General features: G+C 42.8%; 1 protein-coding gene across 1 annotated transcript in view; it reads left to right on the top strand.

Moving 5' to 3' along the window:
- Positions 1–12501, top strand: part of FRMD3 (FERM domain containing 3) — a 299629-nt gene that overhangs the window by 154780 nt on the left and 132348 nt on the right. The gene's annotated exons all lie outside the window — the stretch shown is intronic.

Here is a 12501-nt window from a genome sequence, read left to right as displayed (position 1 = left end):
CTGAGTCCCTGTACTGATCGTTAAAACAGATAACAATGCCTACATGTAAGGTTGATATGGGAATTAGAGATAAAGTATGCAAATGTTTAACAAATGGTAGATACTGAGTACATGGTGTGTGTTATTTTTATTGTGATTTTTGTAATTATTTTCCATTGGCTAGGTCTAGGTGAGGCACTTGTATGAGGCTGTAAGAGAAAATCCAACCATAATTAGCAAGTCTAAGATCTATATATGTCAAAAACTTCTTTTAAAGGCAGGATGGCCATTATTATGATCTTTGGGGAGAGTAGGGGGAAAATGAGACTTGGATAATTAGAAAAATGGGCTCAGAGGCACAAAGATCTGCTAATATGGGAGTTTTAAGCAGAGATTAATTGACCACCATTGGTGGCTTTATCAGGTCATGTACTTTTTCTCAGTGGAAAATAAAAAACCAGTAAATTTATTTGGATAGAAAGCTAATCAGCAGACAAAATCATGTTAGTTAGAAAAGCTGAAGTGGCGCTTACCTTTGCTGTGGGAGTTGATGGTTTGCCTACAACTCTTCACAACTTGATTTACAGTAAACCATTATGGAATATTAAATATTTAGCACTATTACATTTGGCACACCATATGTTTGACAAGATGTCTCATGCCCCATATCCTCTGAGAGTGATGAGGATTGAGTCAGTAAATGATGACGGTCTTTTGCTATTTTAATGATAAGGGCTCAGAATTGCCATTATTTTTAAATTTTCATGAAGGGAGGGGTAGCTTGAATACCAGTCGGTAAAAATCCCCTCCACTTTCCACTATATTGTTCTTCTGAAGAACTCCTATAATCTTAGTTGCTTGAGATTAGGGAAAAGTTAGGTGATTATTCCTCTCATTGTACTGTTAGAGAAAGCTGGGATTAGAAGTTTAGAAGCCTTAGAAGGAATAATCCCAGAAGGAAAATGTAGTACTTGGCTTCAGTCCAGGCATTTTTTTCTTCAATGTAACTTATTCTTTTCCACTGCTTCTCAGGTGTTTAGGTAACTTCTCTTTGGAAAGCTGAAGTTTTGAAGTAGTGAGCTGGATTTCATAACTGCTTTCTATGGCTGTAGTTTGGGATGTCCATTGTCCTGGATTTCCCTTTTGCCTTTTCCCCTTTCCCAAAGCCAGCTAGGGGAAAGTCACCCCCAGCGCTTTAGAACTGAGGAAGTACCCCCACCCCCACCAGCCCAGTCAGAGGAGGACTTCTTCCAGGACTAGGTTGTAGGTATTGGTTTACTGTCTGCAGGCAGATTGGGCCCAGTGCTTTTGATTTTTAACTTCCCTATATCTAAGCATTTGTTTAACCCATCTACATCAGTATCATTGACTTTTCTAACTTCAGGGCCATTCTGATCCATACTCAAAGACTGTAAGTTCACTTTAGAAATGGATACCTTTGGGGCAATCTCCTCCACCACCCTGTGTTTGGGCATTGTAGGTCATGTGGCCACGGGGTACACTTTCTGAGAGGATGACCTGGGATCTCCTAAATAGAAGGACGTGCCTCCTTTCCCCAGATAGAATTACAGCCCTGGGGTTTTTATGTTGGTGGCCGGAAAGAACTAGTGAACTTGTCAATGAATTTTCTTAATAGAAAAGAATAGTTTGCTTTTTCTAGAGGCACCTTTGGGGAGGACCTGGAATAGAATTTAAAAAAATCCCAGTGATTTTAGGTTTTACTCTGGGGAAGGTGCCAGAAAGCCAGACAGCATTATGTCCCACCAGCTGCTCCTGCCTTTGAAAGGCTGCTTCTTGCTCTTGGGGACATTTGTTCCATAGGTGCTTATAACTAGAATCAAGAGTGGTACCTATGATTTAGGGCAGCCCTGCACTCAAGAGGTTTGTACTGCTGCTTTAGGTCACTGGTCATGAATTTGTCTGCTTAATGAATCCACTTTTGTTTTTAAAGTCTCAGGTGTATTAAAAATCTAGACCATTGGGATGCCTATTTGGGAAAGAGGTATGAACAAGGAACTTGGCTTTATGGCAAAGGACTTAAAGCACTCAAGTTACAGGAAACCTAGCAGTATTTTAACAGCTTGAAAATTGGATATTTTGTGCAGTGGTTCAATTGTGGCCCAAGGTATTAACTTGACAGATTTGGGGAAATTGTCATATTCCTCCAGCAGAAACCAGAACTTGGTGTTTAACTAAAATGATGGCTCATAATCAACTCTGTCTACACCTGATGAAGGGAGGGGATGCCTGATAAAGACAGGTTACAATCTGTAAGTCACTTAGGTAACTGGGATGTTATAGTTTTAGTGGAGGGAGGAGCAAGCACATGAACTGGTTATCTTGTTTGGGCCAATAGGCAGACACAGGAATAAGTGTGGTGAAAAATGCCATTAAAATTTTTTTAAAATGTTTTATTTATTTCGGAGAGAGAAAGAGAAAGAGAGAGAGATAGAGAAAGAGAGAGAGACGGCGTGAGCAGGGGAGGGTCAGAGGGAGAGGGAGATACAGAATCTGAAACAGGCTCCAGGCTCTGAGCTAGCTCTCAGCACAGAGCCTGATGCGGGGCTCAAACCCACGAACCATGAGATCATGACCTGAGCCGAAGTCGGACGTTCAACCAACTGAGCCACCCAGGCACCCCCCCAAAAGCCATTTTTATCCTTACCTGAGTTAGGGGGAAAAACACCACCAGGATATCCAGGGTAACTCAGTCTTCCTCCTTGGTGGTGGGAACCTCCTGGGCTTGGTTCAGACAAGGGCAGAAATCCATTAGGTTGATAAGGTTTCAGTTACATCATTAGAGAAGCACTCACCAGAAGCTTCCAGAAGGTAAGAACATCAGAACTGATGGGAGACCAGCAGTTTTGGAAGGTTCATATAGCTCTAGAGACCATTTTTAGGTCCAGCTGATAAGAAGACTAGACTGTAACTATAATGTATAACTTGGAGAAATAAAAGCAGTATAGGTTAGGAAACGACAATTTGAGCAGACGTTGATTTCTTCTTCATGCGTGATCAAGCAAATGTCGTTTAAAGGTTGAACTGTAGCTGTATTCTGTCCATGGAGAGTAACGAGGAGTGCCTTAGTCAGCTTGGGCTTCTATAAGAAAACACCTGCTTATGCAGGACAATTAGTCCTTGCAGTTCTGGAGGCTGGGAAGTCCAAGTTCAAGAGGCCGATAGATTTGGTTCCTGGTGAAAACTCTTCCTGGCTTGCAGAGTGCTGCCTTTTAGCCTGTGTGCATACTTGGGTGGGGGGTGGGGAGAGCATGCAGGTGCTCTGGTCTTCCTAATCTTTTAAGGACAGTAATTCCATCATGCAGTTCCACCATCATGACTTCTTCTAAACCTTATTACCTTCAAAGTTAGTGCTTTGAAGTTACTATTGTATCGGGGATTAGAGCTCCAGTTTGTGAATTTGGTGGGGGTGGAGAAGACAAACCTTCAGTCTACAACGAAGAATGAGAAAGTTATAGTTCTCTATTGCTGTGTAACAAGTCTCCTCAAACACTCAGGGGCTTAAAGGAACGCAGTTTTATCATATGCCAGAATCTTTGGGGTCAGAAATTTGAGCAGAGCTCAGCTAGATGATTCTTCCATTCCACATGGTGTTGAGTGGGCTCAGGCAGTGGTATTCAGCTAGTGGCTGGTCTGTTCTGGAGGGCAGGGGGCCCAAGGTCCTTTCATTCATATGCCTGGAACCTTCATGGTGATGGCTGGAAGGTGCGGCTTGGGCGTTCCTTCCCTCTGCTAAGTGGAGAGCCCCGCCCCCCTCTACATAGCCTGTCCAGCTGGGTGTTTGAGCTTCTTACAGGGCCCTTTTGAGTTCCAAGTACAGGTAGAGCCACTTACCAAATCAACTGTACAAAGAGGGTTTGGGGAAGAAGTGGTAAATTTGGACATGTTGAGTTTGGGATACTTTGAGATGATGAGGTAGAGATGTTCAGTCTATAGCTGCAAACCGGGATCTGAAGCTTAATGAAGAGGTTTAGGACCCAGATAGAGGTTTTGGAGCACTTGAGGCTTTCACTACCTCAAAACCCTGAGAAGAGACTGCAGAGCTGAGGGAAAGAATAACAGAAGAAGCTGAAACCTAAAGAACATCAGTTTTTTAAGAAAAGGATGACAGAAGAAGAAACCAGCAAAGGAGACCAACCAGGGACATTCAGAGCAGAAAGAATAGAATGAGGAGAGGGAAACCTTCTGGAAGCATGGCTCAGTTGGTTAAGCGTCCGACTTCGGCTCAGGTCATGATCTCATGGTTTGTGAGTTCCAGCCCCGTGTCGGGCTCTGTGCTGACAGCCAGCTCAGAGCCTGGAGCCTGTTTCAGTTTCTGTGTCTCCCTCTGTCTCTGATCTTCTCCTGTTCATGCTGTCTCTCTCTCTCAGAAATAAATAAAACATTAAAAAAAATATATAAGGAGGATGGGCTCCAGTATTAAACATCAAGAAGGAAGGAATACGGGGAACATTACTGCTTAAGATCTAAGAGCTTTGGTACCAGGAAGGCTGGGTTAAATCCTGGCTCTGCCTTTTGCTGATTGTATGACTTTAAGCAGCCTCTTTAACCAATGCCTCTATTTCTTTACCTGTAAAATGGGGACAGATTAACAGTACCTATGCCACAGGGTTGTTATTTAAGTGCATTAGTCCATATTGTCAACATTTAACAGGTTTTTTTTTTTGTTTTTTTTTTANAGACTTTCCCAGGGAGATCTTCTCTGATACTTCTCTAGAACATTAGCACATCAGAAGTAGGGATTCATTCAGAATCCTAACTTACTGTGATGATTCGGGAGTTTATTTTCTAAGTTTCTGTCTTGTAATTTTTTTAAAATTTTAAAGTTTTTTTTTTTTTTTTTTTTTTTTTTTTTTTTTACTCTGTGGTTTAAAGAGTTCGAAAGCTTCCTGTTTCTGGCAGCTAGAAGATCTTTGAACTTAGAAGTTTGGTGATTATGTGAAATATCTACGGCTAGACAGCAAGTGTTACGTGGTAACAAGTTCCGTTGTAACAAGCTTGAAGGAATCCCATCGTTTCCTCTCAGCGTATTTTGGTGTCTCAGCGTACTTTAAAATAAACAGCAGTTTGTTAATGTTAAACAGTTGATATATTTTTTTAATTTTTTTTTAATGTTTTATTTATTTCTAGGAGAGAGAGAGACAGCATGAGCAGGGGAGGGTCAGAGAGAGAGGGAGTCACAGACTCTGAAACAGGCTCCAGGCTCTGAGCTGGCAGTCAGCACAGAGCCCGACGTGGGGCTCGAACCCACGAACCGTGAGATCATGACCTGAGCGAAAGTCGGACGCTTAACCGACTAAGCCACCCGGGCGCCCCTAAACAGTTGATATTTTTACAACCTCTGTTGCATTTTCAGACTGCTAATTGTTTTTTCCTTCAAGTATACATTAAGGATTTCTTGGATATAGAGCAGGGCTTGGCACACAAGTGTCAGGATGGCTCCCATTTGTTTAGTAAATAAAATTTTATGGGAACGCAGCTATTTCTATTCATTTATGTGTTGTTTATGGCCGCTTTTGTGTTCCGATGGCAGAGTTTAGTAGTTCTGACAGACCATATGGGCCACAAAACCTAAAATATTTATACTGTCTAGTCCTTTATGAAAAGAAAATCGTGCTTATTCTTTTGTAGGCTTGCTGTTTCCGCCTCTGCTTCCCATGGTGTTTCTTCTCTTCCCAGCTGTTATTTCTATTTTATTCATCCCTGAGTACCCAGAATGCAAGAGCAGTTATGGTTGAAGAAACACATTACACTGAAACAGTGAAGGTCTTCTTACGTAGGATGATTTCCAGAAGGACAATAACTTGTGAGTGTGCCAGGTCTACAGACATTTTTGCTGTTGTTACCATTGTGTTGTAGATTTCACTGAAACTGGCTTGGAAACCATTGGTTACTGGTAGCCAAATAGCTGGGAGCTAGCTCTACCTGGACCGTCCAGAACACTGTTAACGTTGAGTTCATTCAGATGAGATTCTTTTTTTTCCCCCCTGCAGAGGCCGGAGGGTCTACAAATGGCATAAATTGGCTAGATAATGCAGGGAGAATGAGTTACTCTAGGGCTTTGTCCAGGCGAGATGTGAGAATCAGGCCATCTCTTCAGGGCTGTGATGGGAATTGGTCAGATTTTGGATCTGGTTACCCCTCAGGGGAAAGACAATCTCCTGTTTGGGAGATTCATTCATTTTTGTTTAAAGCCCCGTTGGTTATTTAACACATTTCTCTGGGCTGTAGATTATTCTGGTTTAGGGCATCAAGGGTTTTGGGAAAGATAACAGAGAGGTGTGTAATTTATTCTGTGAATCAATTTCAACAGAAGCCCAACATTTGAAGATAACCAAGTGTGTTATATTGTTTACTTTTGGGAGTTTTGGGTTTTTTTCCCTCTGGCTCAGCAGCTACCAAATTAAAAATCAATCTACTTAGTCACAAATCACCATCTCACACCCACCTTCCCTCCCCCAGCCCCGTTCTTCTCGCAACTTCCCCTAAAGAAGCCCAAATTGGAAATTATAAAGAAATGCACTATTTCTCTGATGGGGTAGAGAAAAATGATCTCTTAGGGCTAAGTGCAGCTGGGCCTTGCAAAATGAAAGAGGTAACGTTTATTGGCAGTGTTCTTATCCTTCAGATTCATAGAATATGGAATGTGAGAGCTGAAGGAATCTTAGGGTTCCTGGAATCTGTCCCGCCCCCCCAAGCCCCTGCCCCAAGACCACAGAGAAGGAAATCGGGACATAGAAAGGTTAGTCAGCACTCTGCTTTTTACCCCTTTTGTGAGGCTTCCTTTGACTTTTATTTGGTTCAAGCCGCTATGAATCAAAATAAATTTGTTCGAAGAGGTGGCTTGAAATGTGGGCAGGCTGGATTGTCCAGACTGAAACCCTTGTTAAATTGGGATCTCTCATAGGGGGATATATAGGTTACCAGGGTTCAAGCTGGAAGCAAAAGGAATAAAACCTCCAAAGGAAGGATTTTAAATACCCTGGCAGGAGGGCAGTTGTTGGTGGGGAGTTAGGGGCCTGTGTTGGCTCTGGTTCCCAGAAGTGGATCCTGAGGTAAAAATTCTAATTTTATTAGGGATTGTTCCCAAGAAAAAAGACTTCTAGGAGATTGGAAGGACGTCCCACAAGTGTGTGATGTTGAACAAAGTTGTGTGGAGTGTAACTTGGGCTGAAAGCCAACGAGGAGCTCTGGAAGAGTGGTTGGTCATGCCGTAGGGTTGCCCCAACCAAGGGGTGAGGGAGCAGAGGTATTTATGCTCCCTCAGTTAAGAGATGAGTGGGGAGGCTCATTCGTCACCCTGTTGGATTCCAGTAACCTGAGGCAGCCTTCCTAAAAAAGGGTCAGGATGCCATATAACTAAGGGGAAAACAGCATAGGGGATCTGGGCAGAGCCCTGGTGTTATCTCTGCAGATACATTCCTGATACCTTCAGATCACACTGAGGGAATGTATCCTCTGATTCATCTTACTTCCTAAGCTCATTAGGTAGAATTAATAGTTGGGCCTTAGCTTCTGTAGTCTTTGGAATTCTTAAGCTAAATGAGAGTTGAGGAAATGAAGTTTTCAGATACTGTAAGCCAGCCACAAATTCAGATATTTGGTTGGCAGGCTTTTCTTTCTACCTCTCTTAGGGAATTTCAGTTTCCAGTAAGGAAACAGACTTAAAAGACAAAACTAGCATGTATCCCAAGTGGCAATTGAAAGGAAAATAGCAATGCAGTGAATGTCCTGAGCCTTATTTCTAATTATCAAGCACACAGCATCACGTGTGATCCACCTGCACATATAGTAACAGCGGGAGTTGTGAGTGTAGTCTAGACTTGGCTTCATGGCCCAACTCCTAGCTCTACAAGGAAGAAGATAAAAAGGGAGGATAATTTCCCTTCATGTAGAGCAAGAGGCAGATGGGGAGGGAGTGTGAGAGCAAGAGAGTGGCAGAGGTGGGCTCACCGAGAGGGGCCACTGCACCAACTTGGAAATGTCTCTGAGTGCATCCACAGAAGATGGGAACAGCTGGTGTTTACTGAGCCTTCACTATGCTCCACACTCTGTTCTCAGGGCTTCTTAATGCATTAACCTACTTCAACCTCATGATGATGCTGTAAGTGAGGAAACGAGGAAGAAACTTGCTGGAGGTCACATCACTAATAAGTGGCCAAGCTGGGATTTGAACCCAAGCTGGCTCCTGAGCTAGACCAATGCCGGGGGGCTTAGCTGGACTTGGCATCTGCCCGTTATGGACGAAATTCTTCTTGAGTCTAAATTACGTAAAATCTACCTTTTAACCTCTGAGTAGAGCTTAGCTTCCTTTTTTAAAAATTGAGTTTTAAATATTCATGTAATGCATGAATACATGTAAAAAGTAGGTTAAAACATCAGATAAAACAGAAGTCATGGTTTCTTTTGAGAAACACCCCTAAATTCCCATTTTCTTTCTGTTATTCACCCTCACTGGTATCAGTTTAATGTGTATCATTTTAGGTCTTTAAAAAATACATTTAGAGGCCTATTATGTGTTCTTTGGAAATCTACTTAGAAAACACATCCATTGGGGTGCCTGGGTGGCTCAGTCAGTTAAGCGTCCGATTTCGGCTCAGGTCATGAGATCAGGTCATGATCTCACGGTTAGTGCGTTTGAGCCCCGCATCAGGCTGACAGCTAGCTCAGAGCTTGGAGCCTGTTTCAGATTCTGTGTCTCCCTGTCTCTCTGACCCTCCCCTGCTCACGCTGTCTCTCTCTCTCAGAAATAAATGAAATATTAAAAAAAAAAAAAAAGAAAACACATCCATTGTATGATACCATAGTTCAGAGGTTCCCAACTTTGTTGATTTGTGGCTCTCTTAGTATCTTAGTAATTATTTCATGGTGCCCTAGGTAAAAGGAATATCTAACAGTGCTGTCTGGTAAGAGTGAGAGCCAACCAACTTAGTATTTATGTCCTCACAACTTAGTTGGCATTTAAAATGTGACATACATGAAAATAGTAATTTCATTTCATTCTTAACCACAATTACTAACAGGACGTGTGCAGCTGTTGGGCACCGCATGGCTCCTCAGACTCTGGGATCAGATCTGATATTGCCACACTCATTGCCTCTCTCACCTATTTTAGTATGGTCCTTGCTTTTTATCACAGAAATCGCTAAAAACCCAGCTTTTCAAACAGTATGGCATGAAAAGGAATGTAGCATGATCTAATGTTGGAACTGGGAACTTCCTTGAGCTTCCAGTTTGCACAGTGGGTGTCTGACAGATGATTAGAATGGCTGCTTTTCCCTGGAGCGTTTCAGTGTATGAATTGGGAACTGCGGCCATAGTTCTGAATTCACTGTTTGCATCTTGCAGTGTGCTTTAGAGATCTAACCATGTTAAACATAAAGCTCTACCTCCTATAATACACTACAGAATCCACAATAGGAACAGATTGCCATTTATTTACCATTTTCCTGATGATGGCCATTAGCATTCTAATACTTTATAATTGTATATAATCTTTTAGTGAGAATCCTGGTTATATTCCTCTAGGTACACATGGACAAACTGTGGAATGAAGGAATTCATGGGCTATAGGCCAGCCAGGTGTTTAAATTTTAATAGATACTAGAGTTTGACCCTTTCTGAAGAAATGATTTCTTATAATCCCTTGACACATGACTACTGCTGGCTTATTTTTATTAGGGCTCTCCACCCCACGACTATACCGTCACATAAGAATCATTGTCTGGGAAAAGTAGTGGTCACACTGTAGGCATAGGTAACTAAGACACTCAAGGTTTGGGGCGCCTGGGTGGCTCAGTCAGTTAAGCGTCCAGCTTTGGCTCGGGTCATGAACTAATGGCTTGTGAGTCTGAGCCCCATATTGNCCCCCCCCCCCCCCCCGAAATAAATAAACATTAAAAAAAAAGATACACAAGGTTTGAGAGGCTAGCATAGGGTATGAGTAGGACAAGAGGAGGTTCTGACCTCCTATCAGAAACTTCAGGGTGTATTTTGTAGGACAGTGAGGAGGCCAGTTCATTTAGAGTAAATCTATTTGGGGCACAGATGGCAAATACCTTGCAGGTGTACCTTAAATATGCCCTACCCTCTGCGGCAGACATAGCCAATCCATCATGGCGCTCATTCTCACTGAGCCTGAAACCCTCTTCATGGTCCTGGGAGATTGCCACTGACTAACTAGTATGGGCACATTAAGTGAAATGTACCTGTCCTCCCTGGGGGCAGAGAGGAGGAAGAGAGGCAGGTTTGAAGTTAGGCAGGGGAGGGCTAAGGAGTTCAAAAGATGCCAAGCAAGGAGAATTCAGAAAGTCTGTTTCAGATTTATTGGCAAAATGACTGGTGATTCTCCTCTGTGAAACAATTGCAGTAGATATTGATCTCCGTAGGGATTTGCTTTCTTACCTTAGTTCTGAATTACCCTATTTATTTCTAGGAAAGTATTTAATCATCAGAATCCCCTTTTATTCTTCCACGGGATGTGGTCTAGCAATTAAACTGTACTTATTAAGTAACCTCAGCATCTGCAAACAAGCATTTTTTCAATATGTTTTACCTGCCAGGCCCTGTATAAATGTCTTATGCTTTATTAACTTTTTATTAACTTCTAAAATCCTTACAACAACCCTACAAGGTAGGTACTATTGCTATTCCCATATTATAGTTGTGAAAACTGAGAGAGAAGTAAAAACACTTTGGGCCACTTACTAGCTGTATAACCTTGTACAATCAATATCTATTTTCCAGTGTTCAGTTATAACTCTGTAAATGCCAAGCATCACTTCTGATGGAAACAGATAACCAAGGGGTTCCTGGGTGGCTCAGTTAGTGGAACATCCGACTTCAGCTCTGGTCATGATCTCACAGTTTGTGGGTTTGAGCCCCGCGTTGGGCTCTGTGCTGATGGCTCAGAGCCTCGAGTTGCTTCGGATTCTGTTTCCTTCTCTAGAGACACTCCCCTCCCCCACTTGCGTGGTTTCTTTCTCTCAAAAATAAATAAACATTAAAAAATTAAAAACAACACAGAACCAAAAGTAGAATGGTGGTTTCCAGGGACCTGGGGAAAAGGAACTGGGGAGGGACTGTTTACTGGGACTAGGGTTTGTCTTACAAGATGAAAGCGATCTAGAGGTAGATGGTGGTGATGGTTTCTCGCTCTTCTGAATGTAGTTAGTACCACTGAACTGTGCCCTTGAGAATGGTTAGGATGGCGAATTTGATGTTGTGTATTTTACTACAATTTAAAAAAATTAAAAAAAGGAGATAAATGGAGTTCTCAAGATAAACTGCTATAATTTTGATCAGAAGCAAAGAAATGTGCTATTTCAGTTTGTGCAATATGTCATAGGTAAAGGTATGGTTTTCTGTAGAACTCTTCATGATGCTGACATAATTAAAAGACCGCTAGTCCTGTGTTTGAAGGTTGTAGAGCTCTGATACCCTGGATTGGAAACTACTGCTTTGACCACTCAATTTTTCAGCTCCTGGGGAAAGAAGCGATGTTGGTTGAGGAGACTGATCTGTTTTAGAGCAAATTGATCTGTTGGGAGGCAGCATGGCCAAGGTTAAAGGCCTGTGCTCTGGAATCTTGCTGCATGCTGGCTTCGCTGTTTATTTTCTGGGTGACCTTAGGCGAGCTCCCCGATTCCTCATCTGTAAATGGGCTGGTAGTGATGGCCCATGGAAATGCTTAGAGTAACACCTGGCATTTCGGAAGCCCTCAGCAAATGCTAGCTCTTATTAAACTTCATGGTTTTGCATGGATATCAAATGGTAGGGACAATACAGAACTTTGAGGCTTGCCGGATGACACAAATGGGGTGGAAGCCTCAACTGATGCTGAGCATCCTCTTTTCCTCTCTAGTATTGAAAGTGGAGGATGCCCAGTAAGTGCGGGCTCTCTGATCTCCTCATGGACACCAGTGGCACTCCTCTTAGTGTCTTTATAAACTGCAGGTGTATAGAGTGACGCTTCCTAGCATTTCCCAAGTGGCTTCGGGACATCCTGGTTAGTGATATCAAAAGTCGCCTGGCTTTTAGCATGTTGAAATGACCTCCACACATGGTGGGGAATGAGCTAGCCACTGGGGCCAGCGAGGTATCGGCTTTGAACGCCTGTTGAAATCACCATTCCGAGCCACCCAAGTCTTTGGGCAGCTTTGTTTTGTGATAGAGCTGGTTTTTCTTCTGGAGGATCTCAGGCCTCTGAAGGTAGATATTTAAAGTCCTTTCTTCCTCCCTGCTATAAAGGAAGAATCACCTCTGTGTGACGGGGCTAATGCTGGCTTGGCCCACTGTTCACCTGAACAGAGGTTACCTGGCAGGGAAGCAGGGTGCTGAAACTGTCTTGGACTGTGACTCTTTGAGGTCATGAATGTCCAAGTCTTTAGCCATCTGTGACTCGCCCAGAGCAATGGAACTCCATCACCTAGGAGTTCACTGGAGCCATGAGAATATCCCATTGAAGTGCATGTTCTCTCCCTTGTTCTTCTCTCTTAGCAACTG

This window comes from Crocuta crocuta, unplaced genomic scaffold, assembly GCF_008692635.1.
Source record: "Crocuta crocuta isolate KB4526 unplaced genomic scaffold, BGI_CrCroc_1.0 scaffold99, whole genome shotgun sequence".
Classification (NCBI taxonomy): domain Eukaryota; kingdom Metazoa; phylum Chordata; class Mammalia; order Carnivora; family Hyaenidae; genus Crocuta; species Crocuta crocuta.
The sequence above is the reverse complement of the archived record's forward strand: the minus strand, read 5'-3'. Positions and strand labels throughout refer to the sequence as shown.